We start from the raw sequence: 16,158 nt of genomic DNA, 5'->3' as shown, positions 1-16,158 counted from the left end.
TATGAATTCAATATGGTCATATTCCTATATCACTGCCACATAACATGGCGCACCGCAAGCTTTTTCCTTTGTTCTTTTTTTATTCTCAATGTCCTCATATTTCTAAAACAATTTAATCCTCTTCCTCCCTATCTTTTATCACCTTGGCACGATTATTCGTGTTTCGGATCATTTTGGATCAAACTTGTTTTTGGCTGCTTGAGAACTTGGCTTTATCACACTGATAGTGGAGAACTTTACGATCACTTTTAGAACTAGTAAGAAAAGTAAACAGAACAGGGTTTTCTTTTTCCATAGGTTTCTATCTATCAATTACGAGGGTAGGTACGCCTGTTTGGTACCGAGCTCTTTGAGGGCCTTTCTTTATCCATTCACGCTAAAAGGTAGTGATCATAGCTAGTACTAATAGATACTAGTAGGAACTACAAACAGCTATCAAGACCGGATCAAGAATCACAAATTCAAAAGAACATAACATGAAGAATAGAATTTGAATAGAATAGTCACGTTAAAGTTAAACGAGTTTACAACCGACCAAGAAAAGAGAAAACAAAAAGAAAAGAAGTAATTTGCTTGAACAATCACGTCAATTGCAGTTATTTAATCTAGAACTCTAATTTTGAAATACATTAATTATTTTTTGTAAACAAAAATTTGAAAAAGTCACTTTCATTGTCTTTCAAACGAATACCTACGTTCGAAAAATCACATCCACTCGACGAAGGACAAGAATTTACACACAACAAAAAAATGCAAGAGTAGAAAGGGTATGCAAATATTCTCCTTTAATATATATATATTTTGATAGAATGTGACTATTTGAAGTTGAATGCGATTTGACTCTCCCATAGTATCATGTTGAATACATTGTAAACACCAACTTGCTGGGACGGGATTGTTTGAGACGGGTTTGACTTTTTCATAATATTTTTCTGCTAAACTCAATAAACGTGCAATTGTTAGCAATTGGATGCATTTGTTTACATGGAAATTGTTACACATCATCGTCAAATAATTGTTGCATTACATTTTTTATTAAAATAATTTATTCAATTCAAGTTTAGAGAAAATTATAGACAAATTTATAGAACTTAATCCAATCAAAGTAGTTATATGGTGAAACAACGCATTCTTTGGATATGTGATTGTGACTTTGGTGATAGATATGTGACAATATTAAAATACTAAAATATTAGTCCATTAATTCGATAACTTAGGTCCCATTTGGTTTGTGATCTGAAAATTTGTTTCCGAGAACAAAGAGTCAATAGAAAACAAGAAACAAATTATTCTTTTTTACAATATCCGAAAACACGCCTGGTTACAAATTAAAATTTTTTAAATTTGAATTCAAAATTTAAAAATTGTGTTTGGGTGTGAATTTGAAAATGCGAGAAAAGATTAATATGTATTTGATAAAATTCACTATTCTAGATAATTAAAAATAATAATTTAATTGTTTTGTTATTATAATAAATTTTTATTGTTAATAAGGGAAAAAAATAGTAGAGAGAGATTACATGATGGAGAAAAGTGATCAAATGTGTAAAAGAATAAGAAATATCTTATGAGAAAATAATATAAATAATTCAATCGAGATAAAAGTTTTTTTTTTTTAAAAAATTATCAAAAAGGAAGATCTTACAAGTTTGTAGGATTAATGTTGATAAGATGTTGCACTATTTAAATTAGTGGTATATTTATATTCCTTCATATATTTAACGATTAAAAAAAAAACTCTTCACTAAAAATTGCTAAGATGTACAATTTGTAGATAGAAGTAAGCTTCTCAACTTTGAAGAAATAATTTTTATTATTTAAATTATAATTTGTGCAGGCTGACATAAATATTTTAAATGTATTTTGTGTCCATAATTTTTTTTTAAAAAAATGACAATTTATTGTTTTCGAAAATGAGTTACAGTAAGCATTGTTTTTTAACATAATTTCAAACATGTTTTAATTATTTTCCTTATTTTTTTGTTGAAAAACATAAAAATAGCACTATTTTTCTCTTTTCTTACCATATAATATATTTTTATAAAATAAAAATACAATGATATGAAAATATTAAAATAAAAATTATTAAGTTGTTCAACTTCCAAAAAGCTCAAACAAAATTGTATAATATTTCTTTATTATATGCTAAAAGTTTGTTATTTAAAAAAAAAAAATTAAAACTACTCAAAAAATGCAATGCAAATTACAATATTAGCCCTCAGTGTTTATATTCATGTTTTATTTCATCTTTGAAGTTTAAACGTCTTTGATACGTAGATTAATACACATACTTGAAGTTTGTTCCTTTTTCTTTTTTTCTTTATTTATTTATTTATTTATTTATTTATTTATTTTTTGTTGCTATCAAAATAAAGACCAAATACTAAATTGTTGTCTTTTTATTCTAAAATTAAAAATTTCACACAATTGAATGTTGAAACTCGAATTTATTAGTCAAAGTAGTATAAGATTAAGTTGGGTTTAACTTTCGGAGGGTTTATTTATGAAAATAAACCATTTTGGGGAAAAAAAAGTATTTTAAATATGTTTTTTTTATTAAAACAGTTTAAATGAAAATGATTTTTTTAAAACATTTTTTTCTTTAGTAAATTCAAAAACATCCTAAATCTGAATAGATAATTGATATCTAAAAAGTTCAGACTAAAATCCCCCAAAGTTGGATGATTAATTAAAACGAATTATCTTGATCATTATTATATATATATATATATACTCAGTAAAATAAGTGTAGAATAAAATTGGGTTGGGCTTTAAGAATTTAGTCCTAATAATAAGGGATTACTAAGTGAATTTGTAAGAGTATTGGGCCAAAGCCGAATTTGAATTTCCATTTCCTTTAAATGGTTTTAATGAAATGGGCCACTAATGAAAATGAGTGGGATTGGTCTTTTTGGGTAAAGTAAAGAACAGTGACGGACGCGAAAGCTGTGATGTATTGGAAATTTGAAACGGAGGTTGTCTTTTAAATCATTACATGACGTGACGTGATGTTATTGGATGGTGACCAAAGAGGGGACAGGGTCGGTGTCACTCTATCATGAAAGATTATAATTATCTAAAGCCAACCCAAACGGGGTTGGACAGAGGGCATGTACCGACTCCTGTGGTCCTCCACTCCACGTCGGATGATTCATCTATCCAGACCTTCTTTCACGGAACCTTCATCATGACCGTCCGATCAGTCAACATCACGAATACGTAATCTTCCCCAATTTTTAACGCCCCTTTTTTTTAATATTACTTTGATGCTATCTGCTTTGTACTATTCTTTTTAAACATTTTGTGATAATCATCTTTTATATATATATATTTTGAAAAATATGTATATTTGATCTCTAAATTTTACAAATGTATCTTCTTAGATCCAAAATTTTATAAGAATAAATTCATTTGATCTATGAGATTTCAAAATATGTTTATAAAAATAGGTTTAAAAGATCCTCAAATAATTTTATAGTATTATTTTGAATAATTATATTATATTTTAAATTAGAAGATTAATTTTTAAAAATCAAATTCTCTCTAAAACTATTTTTTTCTAAATTTAAATATCATATAAACATTTTTAAAAAAACAAACAAAAAATATTTTTAAAACCTTTTAAAATATTTTTATAAACTTAGAAACTAAAAAGTTACATTTTCAGAACCCAGAGACTAAAGGTATATATTATTAAAAATTTGGGGACTAAAAAGTTAATTTTTTTTATATATTTTTTTTTAATTTGAATGATTTAACTATCTTCTTAATTATGTACTTTAAAATTTCATCTAAATCAAAATATTATTATTGTATTTCAATTTTGTGTTCAATTGATAAAAAATGTATTTATTATATCTAAACCAGAATATTTATTAATTATGCGTCTTAATTAAAAATGAAAACCTCTTTTTCTATAGAATCGCAAAAACAAACAAAAATTAAAAATGAAGAGATAATTGAAGTAAATAAATAATAATAATAATAATAAAAAAAGAGAGGTGATGCCTACTTTTGGAATTAGAAAAAAAATAGAAACTCGGTGACAAAAAGACATACAATGTTAATAACTTTTCTTTTCTTTTTTTTAAAAAAGAAAAAAAAATAATATGTAGACATATATGGATTGGGTTTGGTTAGATTAGAGAGATTTTTTTATTTTTTTGGACTAATCCAAAAATTTTGGTTGGTAGATTTGGCTACCCTAATGACCCAAATACGGTATTCAACATAACCCTTAAAATTCGGGTTTGGTTGGGTTGTTGAGTTATTTTTTTCTTTTCCTTAATATATTTTTTTATTAACTTAAAATTCTTAAACTTGTCAATAATACATATTAATAACTAAAATTTCATTAAAATTCAAATGTTAAATATCAACATTCAAGATATTTATTACAAATCTCGAACAAACATCATAACAATATATATAAGTTATAATATTTATAGTTATAAGATTGGAATTTCCTACCGTGGAAACAATTGGATGCATCGATCTCTAAATTTCGTTTTACATAATACATAAAATTCACCGTAACAGAGACCATGAAAAAACATAAACCTAAGCATGCTTTCTAGAGTTCAAATAGAAAGGAAGGGATTAAGAAATCACATACCCTTAAAGACCAAATTTTCACGTTCCTCTACAATTTAAGTCGTCTTCTTCCAATCTCACGAACTTGGCATCCATTAACTCAACGAACAGGAACAGACACCACCAAGGGGTCTTCCTCGTTATTCTCAGGGATGAGAACCGTGCAGAGGTGTGGGCTTTCACTCAATCTTGGCATGAGGAATGGAGAAGATAACTGAGACTTTTTTCTTGTCTGTGAAATTCAGAGAGATAAGGAGAACCAAAGAGACACAGAAAAATAATTTTCCCCATCTTCTAATTTGTTACATGTGAGAGGGAAAGATTAAGGGGTGAGGGAGTAATGACTCCCTCCCGTTTATTTTTAATAAATTAAAATTCAAAAATTTGAATTTATTATATATATATATATTAACCACTTAATATATATTTAAACTATATGTTATATCACATGTAACATATAACCCATAGTTAATATCATATCACATATAACATAAATTATAGTTTATTATTCTCTCGAATAACCTAAAGTATTAATATGAATCGAATTCATATTAATTTTAACATATAGTTTTTATATGAATCACATTTATATAAAAATAATTGAATCATGTTCAAATTATAATACCCCCAATAAAATATATAAATTTAATATGAATCATATTCATATTAATTTTAACATATAACTTCTATATGAATCATATTCATATAATCAATATTTGAATCATATTCAAACATTTATTTTTCTCATAAAACTATATAAATTCAATATGAATCATAGACATCTTAAATTTTAACATATAGTTTTTATATGAATCATATTCAAATATTTATTTATCTCATAAAAATGTATCATCATATAGTATATTATATAATGTATCAATATATATTATTTAATTGTATCTTCCAATTAATACCCGAATCAATATGAACAATTCAAATTAAACCAAAATTAATTTGAATCCCATCGGTTCTTATTGAGCTAACAAGTTGACCATATGAATCTATAGATTAAAGCTTCAATCGTACGAAATTAATTGATTAAATTTTTTTAATCAAATCAATCAATATTCATTAATTGTCGGTCATTCCACTAAAGACCGATATCTGAACTATTTTCACTATAGATATATTTATGTAACTATTGGATATAACCAATCAAAAGTATATTGACCCTTCACAAGTTGCTCATAAGTATAGCCAGGTCAAATTACCGTTTTACACCTATAATTACATATAACTCCTTACATACCACTCATCCCTCTAATGAATAATTAGTCACAGTATAACTATGGTCGAACCCCTCTCGAACCAAAAGAGGGTGAGACGCTTCATTGTTCAAGCCCCGGAATCAGCCCTTAAGGGAGCCATTTATCTTCTTACCCTAATTATAGGGAATGAGTGAATTCCTTCTTATTTAGTTGTATTCCCAGCTCCCCTATTAGACAGATCCCAAAATGGTAGGTTTATTGAGTCAACGAATGTCACTCTCACCCATACAAATCAAAGGATCGCCTTCGTAAACAAGAGTTCACAACTCACTCAAGATTAAGGTCAAGTCACCTATGGTCATCCTGGTGAATGTAAGTATATTCTAGCAATGGTGTTATAAAGGGAGGCTTAACATTTCGTGATTCAGTCTTTATACAAACTTTTTTTGTATAAGATACCCTACTCACATGTTTCCACAAAAATGATAAGGCTCAGATCATTTGTAGTACTTTACAACTACAAAGCAAGGTCGTATCAGTAGTGTTACCAAGATAAGGCACCGAATTTTATTAGTATACTACAAACCATTTAGGCTATCACTTAAACATGATCCACTTGTATGTTTCAACATACATATTTAAGTTACGTCAGATAACCTTTGATCTTAGGTTAATGGATTATTGAACAAATAACAATTTCACATCTTTTTACAATCATCCATAATTCATTAAGCTTCATTATTGCTTGCTCCAAACTTCAATTTTCTTTCTTTCTTTCTTTCTTTTCCATATTATTCTTGAGAGAGATTTATGTATGGTGAGAATTGATGTGTTGTGAGCTCAAAATTTGTAAATCCGCCATTTTAGAGAGTTTCTCAAGTGTTCTTTAATTTTTCCAAACATTTTTGTAGGGATTGCTCTTGATTCAAAAAAATGAGCGGTTGCATCAATTTGATCCTAATTCGTGGAAAGGATCAAGTTTACTTTCGAAATTGCAAAAAGAGCGGTGTCACTATTGGGTTCTAATCCGTGGAAAGAGTCGATGAGATCCTTAATTTCAAGAGGCGCCTGGGGAAATGAATATAAGTCGAGTTTGACCGAATCACTATAAAAATTCTTGAAGTTAATTGCTCATATTTGTATATCTTGATTGGTAGTTCTTAAATTTATATATTCATTATCAATCTTGTCATTATAATCAAATTATATGCATTAAAGTAGTATTATTAACTTATTGATAATTTTGGATTGAATTTATTTACATATGTTTGAAACTATTGTTTAAATTATTTGTTTTTAAAAAATGGTTGTTGATTTCCTTAATTATGTCCACTTTAGGAAAAAGTTTTAATTAGTTTAACTAAACTCTATTCACCGCTCGTCTAGAATTGTCATAGTGATCGTATATTTAGTCCATCCGATTTGTAGAATGATTTTAAATGGTCCATAATTTAACTTTAACGTAAAAGAATGATGTTTAGATTGCTTAACTGGATTGATGATGTGTGGTTTGTTTTATTTCTTGACAAAATAAACTGAAATTTCAATCTAAAATTAAAATAGTTTAAAGTATTAAAACCCAATTTTCTTCTTCATTCCATCCCTGTCCTCATTCACTCATCGTCATCGCATCACTAAACAATAAAATTGGATATTTAAACTATGTTTATTAACCATTTGAATTTTTGTTTCAAGTTTTTAAAAATTAAACTTACAAATAATCATTTCACCTCTAAAATTTTGCTTTATTATTTAATTTTTACAATTATTTTTTAAAATCAATCTATATAGTATTACGAAACTTGTTATCGTGGTTTGAGAATTTGATAATAACTCAACTATTTTATTTTTTAAAAAATTAGTAAACAAATGGATAAGTAAATGGACTTTAAAAAAAATATAAAATGAAATAAAAATGAAATGGGACCCACCTTACAAATTGCTATTTTTATTTTATTTAATTTAGAATATATTTATGTTTAAAAAATAAGTTGGGGCCCGCACGACGGGCTATTAGCTCAGTGGTAGAGCGCGCCCCTGATAATTGCGTCGTTGTGCCTGGGCTGTGAGGGCTCTCAGCCACATGGATAGTTCAATGTGCTCATCAGCGCCTGACCCTGAGATGTGGATCATCCAAGGCACATTAGCATGGCGTACTTCTCCTGTTTGAACCGGGGTTTGAAACCAAACTTCTCCTCAGGAGGATAGATGGGGCGATTCAGGTGAGATCCAATGTAGATCCAACTTTCTATTCACTCGTGGGATCCGGGCGGTCCGGGGGGGCAGTAGTGGATCAAGGTATGCAACGAGCCGAAGTTATGATAAAGGGCCCTGGTCTCGGAAGAGATGCAGCATTAAGAGCTATTCGTAGAAGCGGTATACTATTAAGTTTCATACGGGATGTTGGTAAGTCTCGCTTGGGCTGCTTTAATGGTAGTCTTTACATTTTCTCTTTCCCTCGTAGTATGGGGAAGAAGTGGACTCTAGAAGTACTACTAATTGAAAAATCAAACTGTATTGAAAGAAATATAAATACTTGCCATTGAAGTGCATTTTAATCTAATTTTATTTCGAGTGTTTAATAAAAATTATTTTTTTAATATTTTTTTTTTTTTTGAGCTATCCATAAATTACAAAATTACAAAATATCTTTCTTGTTTTGAATGATTGTTTTTTAAAATAATAAAGAACCAATATGGTTCAAAGTTCAAACCAACTAGAACTATAAATTCAAAATATCCCAAAGTCAAAATCATATGTAGCAGCAACACACACACGCTTATGACTTCAAGTTTATTCATCCATATCCTAATACATAAATAAAATCAAGTGGTATTAAATTATCATAATCGAATAAATATTTACGGGGTAGATAATTAACGTATTTCTTTTTAAATCATGTGCTTAATGGACCAATTCAATATTATAAATTATGGTTGCATTTGCTGTCCACTTGATTTTAGATTTTGCTTTTTTTTTTTTTTCCTCACTATAATAATTTGCTTTATTGTTATTATGTTTTATTTATAAAAATTAAGTTTATAAATATCCCCTCTATGCCATCCATCTCCTACTCGTATTTTCAAAATCTAAGTAAAGATTTTCTTCCCTTCGAAAATAAGTTTCAAATGTTTAATTAACGAAATTCATAGTAAAAATTATTTTAAAAAGAATTTACATGATTTTTTTAAATTGAAAAACAACGTTGTTATTGTACATAATGTAATTAGTTAGCGCATGATGTAAAATGATTATAAAATAGTTAAAATCACCTTTATCATTTTTTAATACGAAACATGTTTTTAATCATTGAAAAATAACTATGATTATATTAAAATTGCATTTAAAAATATAAACTTATTAAATTAATCTGAAATAGTTAAATGTATGTTTTATAGTGATTGTGAATATGACAAAATCACTCTCAAACATAAATTTACTGACACATTTGAGAGTAATTTTAATTATTAAATTTGTTTTTTTATTTTAATTTTTTTTGAAAATATGATTTTTTCAATATTTCAAATATATTGTGATAGTATGAATTTTACACTTCAAGCATAAAATCAAATATTAAATATATTTCAATTATCAAAAACTTGTTTTTGAGCTAACTACTTCCAATCATGTTTTTTTTTTCCTTCTAATGAAACATGTTCTAAGACTTGAATGTGAATGAATTTGTAACAAAAAAATTTTAGATTTGTAATTTATACCAAACTTAAATTACAATATGTGAACAAAAAACTAAAATCAGAGTCGTTTTGTGGGTCCCACTTGGAAGGGGCAAAGTCGACAAATTGGAAAAAGTTGCTGATTATTTTGAATGAGACGCTATTTTGATATAACCACTTGTGCCACTTGCTTTCTTTTAACAACAACACGCACTGACGTGGCTCTAACTAACCTACCTTGAGTTGTTTCCTTTTAAATAGAGTCCACGAATCAAGTTGCCCTTTCCCCATAATATTATATATTATATATTTATTTTTTTTGGTTAGGTTATATATATATATATATAACTTTTGTGAAAGTAATAATTTAATCTCTAAATTTTAGCATTTTATAACTTAGTCTTTATATTTTTAAATTCATAATAATTAATCCCTAACGTTCATTAAAATAGATGTCAATTTTTATTATTTTATGATATAGATATTGTATTTTATAAAAATATTGAGTTTCTAATTAGTTTACCAATTTATTTATAAGAATCTCATTAAATCTTAACATTAATTTCTATAATAGAAACTAAATTATTATAAATTTTAAAATATTACATAGTAAATAAATTGGGAGAAGAAATTAAAATTAAAATTAAAGTTCAGGGACTAAATTATTACATAGTAAAGTTCAGGGACTATTATAAAATTAAAGTTTTAGAAATTAAAATATAGGGACTAAAAATGATTTTTAACCCTTCAATTATTTTTATTAAAATTTGCGATGATATGGAAATAAGGGAGAAGAAAAAAAAAATGCATAGTTCTTTGGGCCTGAAGAGATCCGATGTTATCCAATCCACCATGTGTGGTGTTGGGCCCACGATGGCCCATTGTGGGCCCATAGAATATTTATATTCGAAAACTTGCAACTTGTCTTGTGTTGTGCCTAGAATGAAATATTATTGAAAGTAATAGGGAAAAGACTTGGGTCAAGTGGCATGCATCTATCTATTGTGTAGACCATATTGCACCTACATATTGTTTAAAAATGAATGCGATAATTTAGATAAAAGGGAGTATAAGACTTAGATGTATCATAGGTTACATTCAGATATTGCTCAAATAATATTTGAGAAAAAATTATATATTTTGCTTCGTTCTATTTCCATAATGATTAAAAAAAAAAGTCGATGAGTATCCTTCTTTCATCTACAAAATTATTGATGTGACGATTTTATTCACTAGTAAATAATTTTTTCTTCTTAATGTGTACAAAGCAAGTTGTCATTATTCTTCGATTTTTTATTTTTTGTTTTTAAATAATATCCAGCTCTTTACCTCGATCCTTCTATCCCCATAAGTGAGAATTTAGATGGAAGACCACTCACTCTAAATGTTAATCGTTGTCAATTCTAAATCTCAATCATTATTGTGTGGTGAAAGATCCACTATCTTGAAAGCAAAATCGGCGCAACTTTGATGCTAAATCGCCAGAAGCCGGTTATTCCCCAAGGTTAACACAACACCTTTTTCAGACATGCACTCGTCGAAGAATGATTGAAATTGAGTGAAAACTTTGCTCAAAATTAAATCATTTTTAATAGAGATAAATATCATGCCAAACTCAAATCTCACCCTTGAAAACTAAAACAACTATTTTTCCTTTTTATAAGAATCCAACAAAACCGTTTTTCTAAATTAAATGTGGAGAACATTTCAGATCTTAATTAAATACAAAAACTTTTCATATCTAAATTAAATAGGAAAATATTTCATATCTAAATGAAATACAGAAAACTGTTTTCAAATTTAAATTAAATATGCAAATACATTTAGAAATCTTTGGCTAATTTTATGACAAGTTATTCCAGCAAATGACTAATTGACTAGTCATTTGCAACAATCCCCTACGAATGACTAACAAATTAAAAACAATAAATAATTTATTTGAGCAAATATAGAAGAATAAACTTAAATATCAATATCTTTCGATTTGAATGGATGCATAGTGAAGTAGGGCAACAACTTGATTAAAGAAAGTGAGTTACCTCTTGAACTTTCAATAACTATGATTGACACCCCCCAACACGTTTTACTCCTTAAATTTCCATCGATTCCGCAATAAAAGCGTGTTATTTAAGGCCATACACATAGAACATCAGGTCAATGTGAAAGCTCTAGAAAAAGACTCTTAAACTTTTCCATAGCAGGCGACCACACTTTCACAATCACGTTAATTGCTTCATCAAATCTATCGCAATAAACCATTAAAAACTAAGCTATGAAGACTTCATATCTAGTCTATACTAGGACTAACTTCATCAAGTCTGTCAAAGACAAACCACTCAAATACTGAGCTATGACGACTTTACAATTATCCATTAAGTCCATACCAGGACCACCCAAAGGAAGGGCTATGGAAATTTTAAAGGTTTTAGTTCTGTCCATCAAGTCCGTACGAGAACCACCCAAATGAAGAGCTATGGACTATCAAGTCTGTCGCAATAGACCACCTAGATAAAGGGCTATCGACCACTATAATGGTTTGAGTCTCATACTTGTTGAAAATTCTAGAATTACTCTTGTTGTTAGGCCTTTAGTGAGAGGATCTGCACAATTCCTCTTAAACCTTACAGTGAAATAATCCTCATTTCAGTAATTGTTCCACAGCTTCATGCCTAAGGCATATATACCTCTCTTGCCATCATACACATTATTCTTGACAATTCATATGGCAGCTCGTGAATCACAGTGCAAAGAGACTAGTACTAATGTCCACCCACAATGGTACATCTCCCAGTAGACTTCTAAGCCACTCATACTGATGCCCTCCACAATGGTGCATCTCCCAGTAGGATTCTAAGACACCCAGTCTCTTGTCCTGCTAACTCTAGAGTAATAAATTCAGACTCCATGGTGAACTTTGCTATACAAGTTTGTTTTGCAAACTTCCATGAAATAACTCCTCTACCTAATAAGAACACATCCACTAGTAAAGCTTATTTCGTCGGTTTAGTTACCCAGTATGTATACACTACCCTTCTAGTATGGTAGGAAAATATTAGAATGCAAACATAATCTATTGTACCATCAAGATACCTTAATAAACAACGAAGAAAAATCAATCTTTAATCATAGGTCTATTATAGTTCATAAAAACATAACACTTCCTATAATCTTTGCATATTCAGATCGAGAAACACTATCTTCCTTATTTTTCTTAAGATTCATACTAGCATCATAAGGTGTTCTGATAGGAGAATCATTAAATCAATCAAATCTCATTTTTCAATGTGTGATCAATATAAATAAAATCCATTTTCAGTTTTCCTCATCTTAACACCAAGTGTCACACCATCTTCACCTAAATATTTCATTTCAAATTGTGAGGACATAAATAATTTTATATTGTTACTTACATATATGTTTGTATCAAAGATCAATATACCATCAACATAGAAATGGATAATCATACAATCAGCTCAAATAAATTTGAATAAACACATGTATCAAATGATATTAACATATATTCACATAATCAATTCAAACAACTTGAGTAAATACTTCTTTACATCCATGCAATGTATATACAGATCCTATTAAGGGTTTATAATGGCTATTTCAAATATTTTAGTCATATGAGAATATGCATAAAAATATTTGAAGATTCATTTGAACCTAACTGGTTTGTTTCCTTTCAGAAATTGAAGATCCATGTTTAATTCATAATGTCTCTTCAAAAGATTCTAAATCAACAACCATAAATCAACTATCTTCATTTTCTCTTTTTAAGATCCTAGACATGCATACTTTTAATTAATTGAAATTCTATATTACCCATGATCATCTACTTATCAAATAAATTTGATGATCCTCTCCTTATCTAATAAATGTGGGACTTTTGGTCGCATTCCCAACATTCCTCCCTTCGAACAAAGGACCATCGAGCCTTCCCTCAAATAGTCATTCATCCGCTTAACTCTTGTCTAGGCTAACTCCTCTTCATTAAGGCACGCTGCCTATCTGACAGAGTTCAACTATAGATCATACCACGACATAATTTTGAGGCTCCACTACATGTTTACTCATAAACTAGGGACATGGCTTTAATACCACTTGTTAGGGACAACAATCCTCCAAATATCTCCACAGTGGTATGATATTGTCTACTTTGGTCATAAGCCCTCATGACTTTGATTTTGGTTCCACCTTAAAAGGCTTCATACCAATGAAGATAACTATCCTCACTTATATACCCATCAAGATATTGAAAAAAAAAATTATAAAATATTACACATTTTATAGCTAGACAATGTCTCAACTACCATCAGAATTCTACAAGCTTCCACATAAAATGATGGATTTTACATATATTCATACTACAAGCAAGTTAGATGATGGTCAAAAGAATGTATAGTGCCAAACTTAATTTAAAAGTAACAATAATACTTTATAGAGTTAATTAATGGCCATACATATAATTTATGACATAAATCATGCTCAAGTAGATCACAATAGCATCTTATTTAAGATAATATAGTTTACTACTCATGAAATATTCAAATATGTACCATTAAATTTATATTGAATATCATGTTATAAAATAAAATTGCTAAATTTTCATACCAAATGTAAAAATTAAATTTGTAGAACAATCGGAAAAACCACCAATATGTGAGCTAACTACATCAGCATATGCCACATCAACCTCATCAATCAAGAGAAAACTTAACCCAACAGTTCAACAAAGAGATTGCAGATCAACAATCAACACCTCAAACCATGGAATGATGCATAATTTCTTACCAAATTTCCAATGGCTATAATATCTAGTATTGCAAATGTTACTTTCCTTGTTTGAATATTACACATAGGAAAACCTCACAATTTTCCTTACGTAATAGCTCTCACCATGAGCATATTTCTCTACTTTATATATCCTTCTTTTTGAGAAAATAGTCCCTAGTACATTTTACAACTAATGTACCGTTGGCCTTTTCTCAAAACTAATGGTGAATTAATTATTAGAAAGATTATTATAATTCTTTCCTTGTATTTAGGAGCTCTCCTTTGAGCATTATGGTTTGGACTTTTCAGGAGGCTTGTAGACAATTGGTCATATAAGAAAAAATAAATTCTTTGGTTATTGTAATTGTATGACAAAATTGCCTAAATAGAGTTCAAGAAGTCTCTATCACGTTGAACTCAATTTTTAACCCATCAAAATATCTTCAACATAAATTAAACTTAATCGAGTCAAGAAAAAGGTCACTAGCATCATCATCCAAATTGACGATGATAGTTAACCACAAAGTTCAATATCATGCAAGACCCATTTATTCCAAAAATTATATCACAATAACATAGTCAACATAAATTAATCACTAATTTGTTCATCACAAAGTGGAAATTATATATGTTGAGTTGTCTCTCCAAGTTCCTTAAATTATATCTCTCTTCATTTTTTATCATCCTTTATTAATCTCAAAAGAAGAATCATAGTATAATATCACTCAATATTTTTTCCCAACACAATTCATTCATAAAGAACAAAGCAAGCTAACAATCCAATTATGCTTATATGCTAAAAAGATAAATTGACCTCTTAATTTTGTACCTCTTCATTCATTAAATCCAAGCTGATCGATGATTTCAGATTCGAAGTACCTCATCGACATCCAAAGAGATGGCTTTCTCCTAAAAAAAGAACGTCATGCATCATTTCCTCCATCGACATCCATCACGAACTCGATTTGGGATTCATCAAGTTCTAAATTGATTGACTTGACTGAGATGATCGCAAATATGGATTCCAATTCAAACTTGATCATGAGATGAACCTTTTTGAATCCAATTAAGTGCTTTTCTGGCAACCAAATCTAGTTTGGAGCAGTTGTAAAGATGAGAATGGTATGAGATCCGTTGATAGTTCCAGTGTTCTTGATTCAATCTGGAGAGGGAGATCGAAGATGGAGGTGCAATCGATCGGTATTATTTAATTTTTGCTTTCAAATTGTTAGTTATAATCAATTTCGGATATCAATCATTATTGTGTCGTAGAAGATCCACTACCTTGACAGCAAAATTGGTGCGATCTCAGTTCTAAATCGCTAGAAGTTGGTTGCTCCCAAAGGTTAACACAATACCTTTCTCAGACGTGATGTCGAAAAAGAATTGGAATCGAGTAAAAATTTTGCTCATAATTAAATTATTTTTAATAGAGAGAAATATCATGCCAAACTCAAATCTCACCCTTCAGAACTAAAACAACCATTTTTCCTTTTTATAAGAATCTAATAAAAATGTTTTTCTAAATTAAATGTAAAAAATGTTTCAGATCTTAATTAAATACGAAAAATGTTTCATATCTAACAGAGGCTAGAGAGACAGAGAGTTGAGAGGGAGGTGAGGTTTTGGTTCACGTCTTCAACAAATCTCCCTCTTGAAGCAAAATCACCTTGAGGTCTTCAATATTCGGTAATTATTTTCCTTTATTTAAGTCTACCATTTTAAGTAGACTTAGACAATGATCGAACTTAGGTCTTGGTAAGGCTTTGGTTAGAAGTCACCTGTAGTATCTTCTGTTTTAACCTTCTGTATGTTAACTATTCCCTTTTCTATAATATCTCTGACAAATAATAGCTTTACATTAATATGTTTTGTTCTGTCATGGTATTGCTGATATTTAGTTA

Source organism: Benincasa hispida, chromosome 9 (genome assembly GCF_027475165.1).
Source record: "Benincasa hispida cultivar pf3 chromosome 9, pf3_genome.v1.1, whole genome shotgun sequence".
Classification (NCBI taxonomy): Eukaryota; Viridiplantae; Streptophyta; class Magnoliopsida; order Cucurbitales; family Cucurbitaceae; genus Benincasa; species Benincasa hispida.
Note: the sequence above shows the minus strand (reverse complement) of the source record.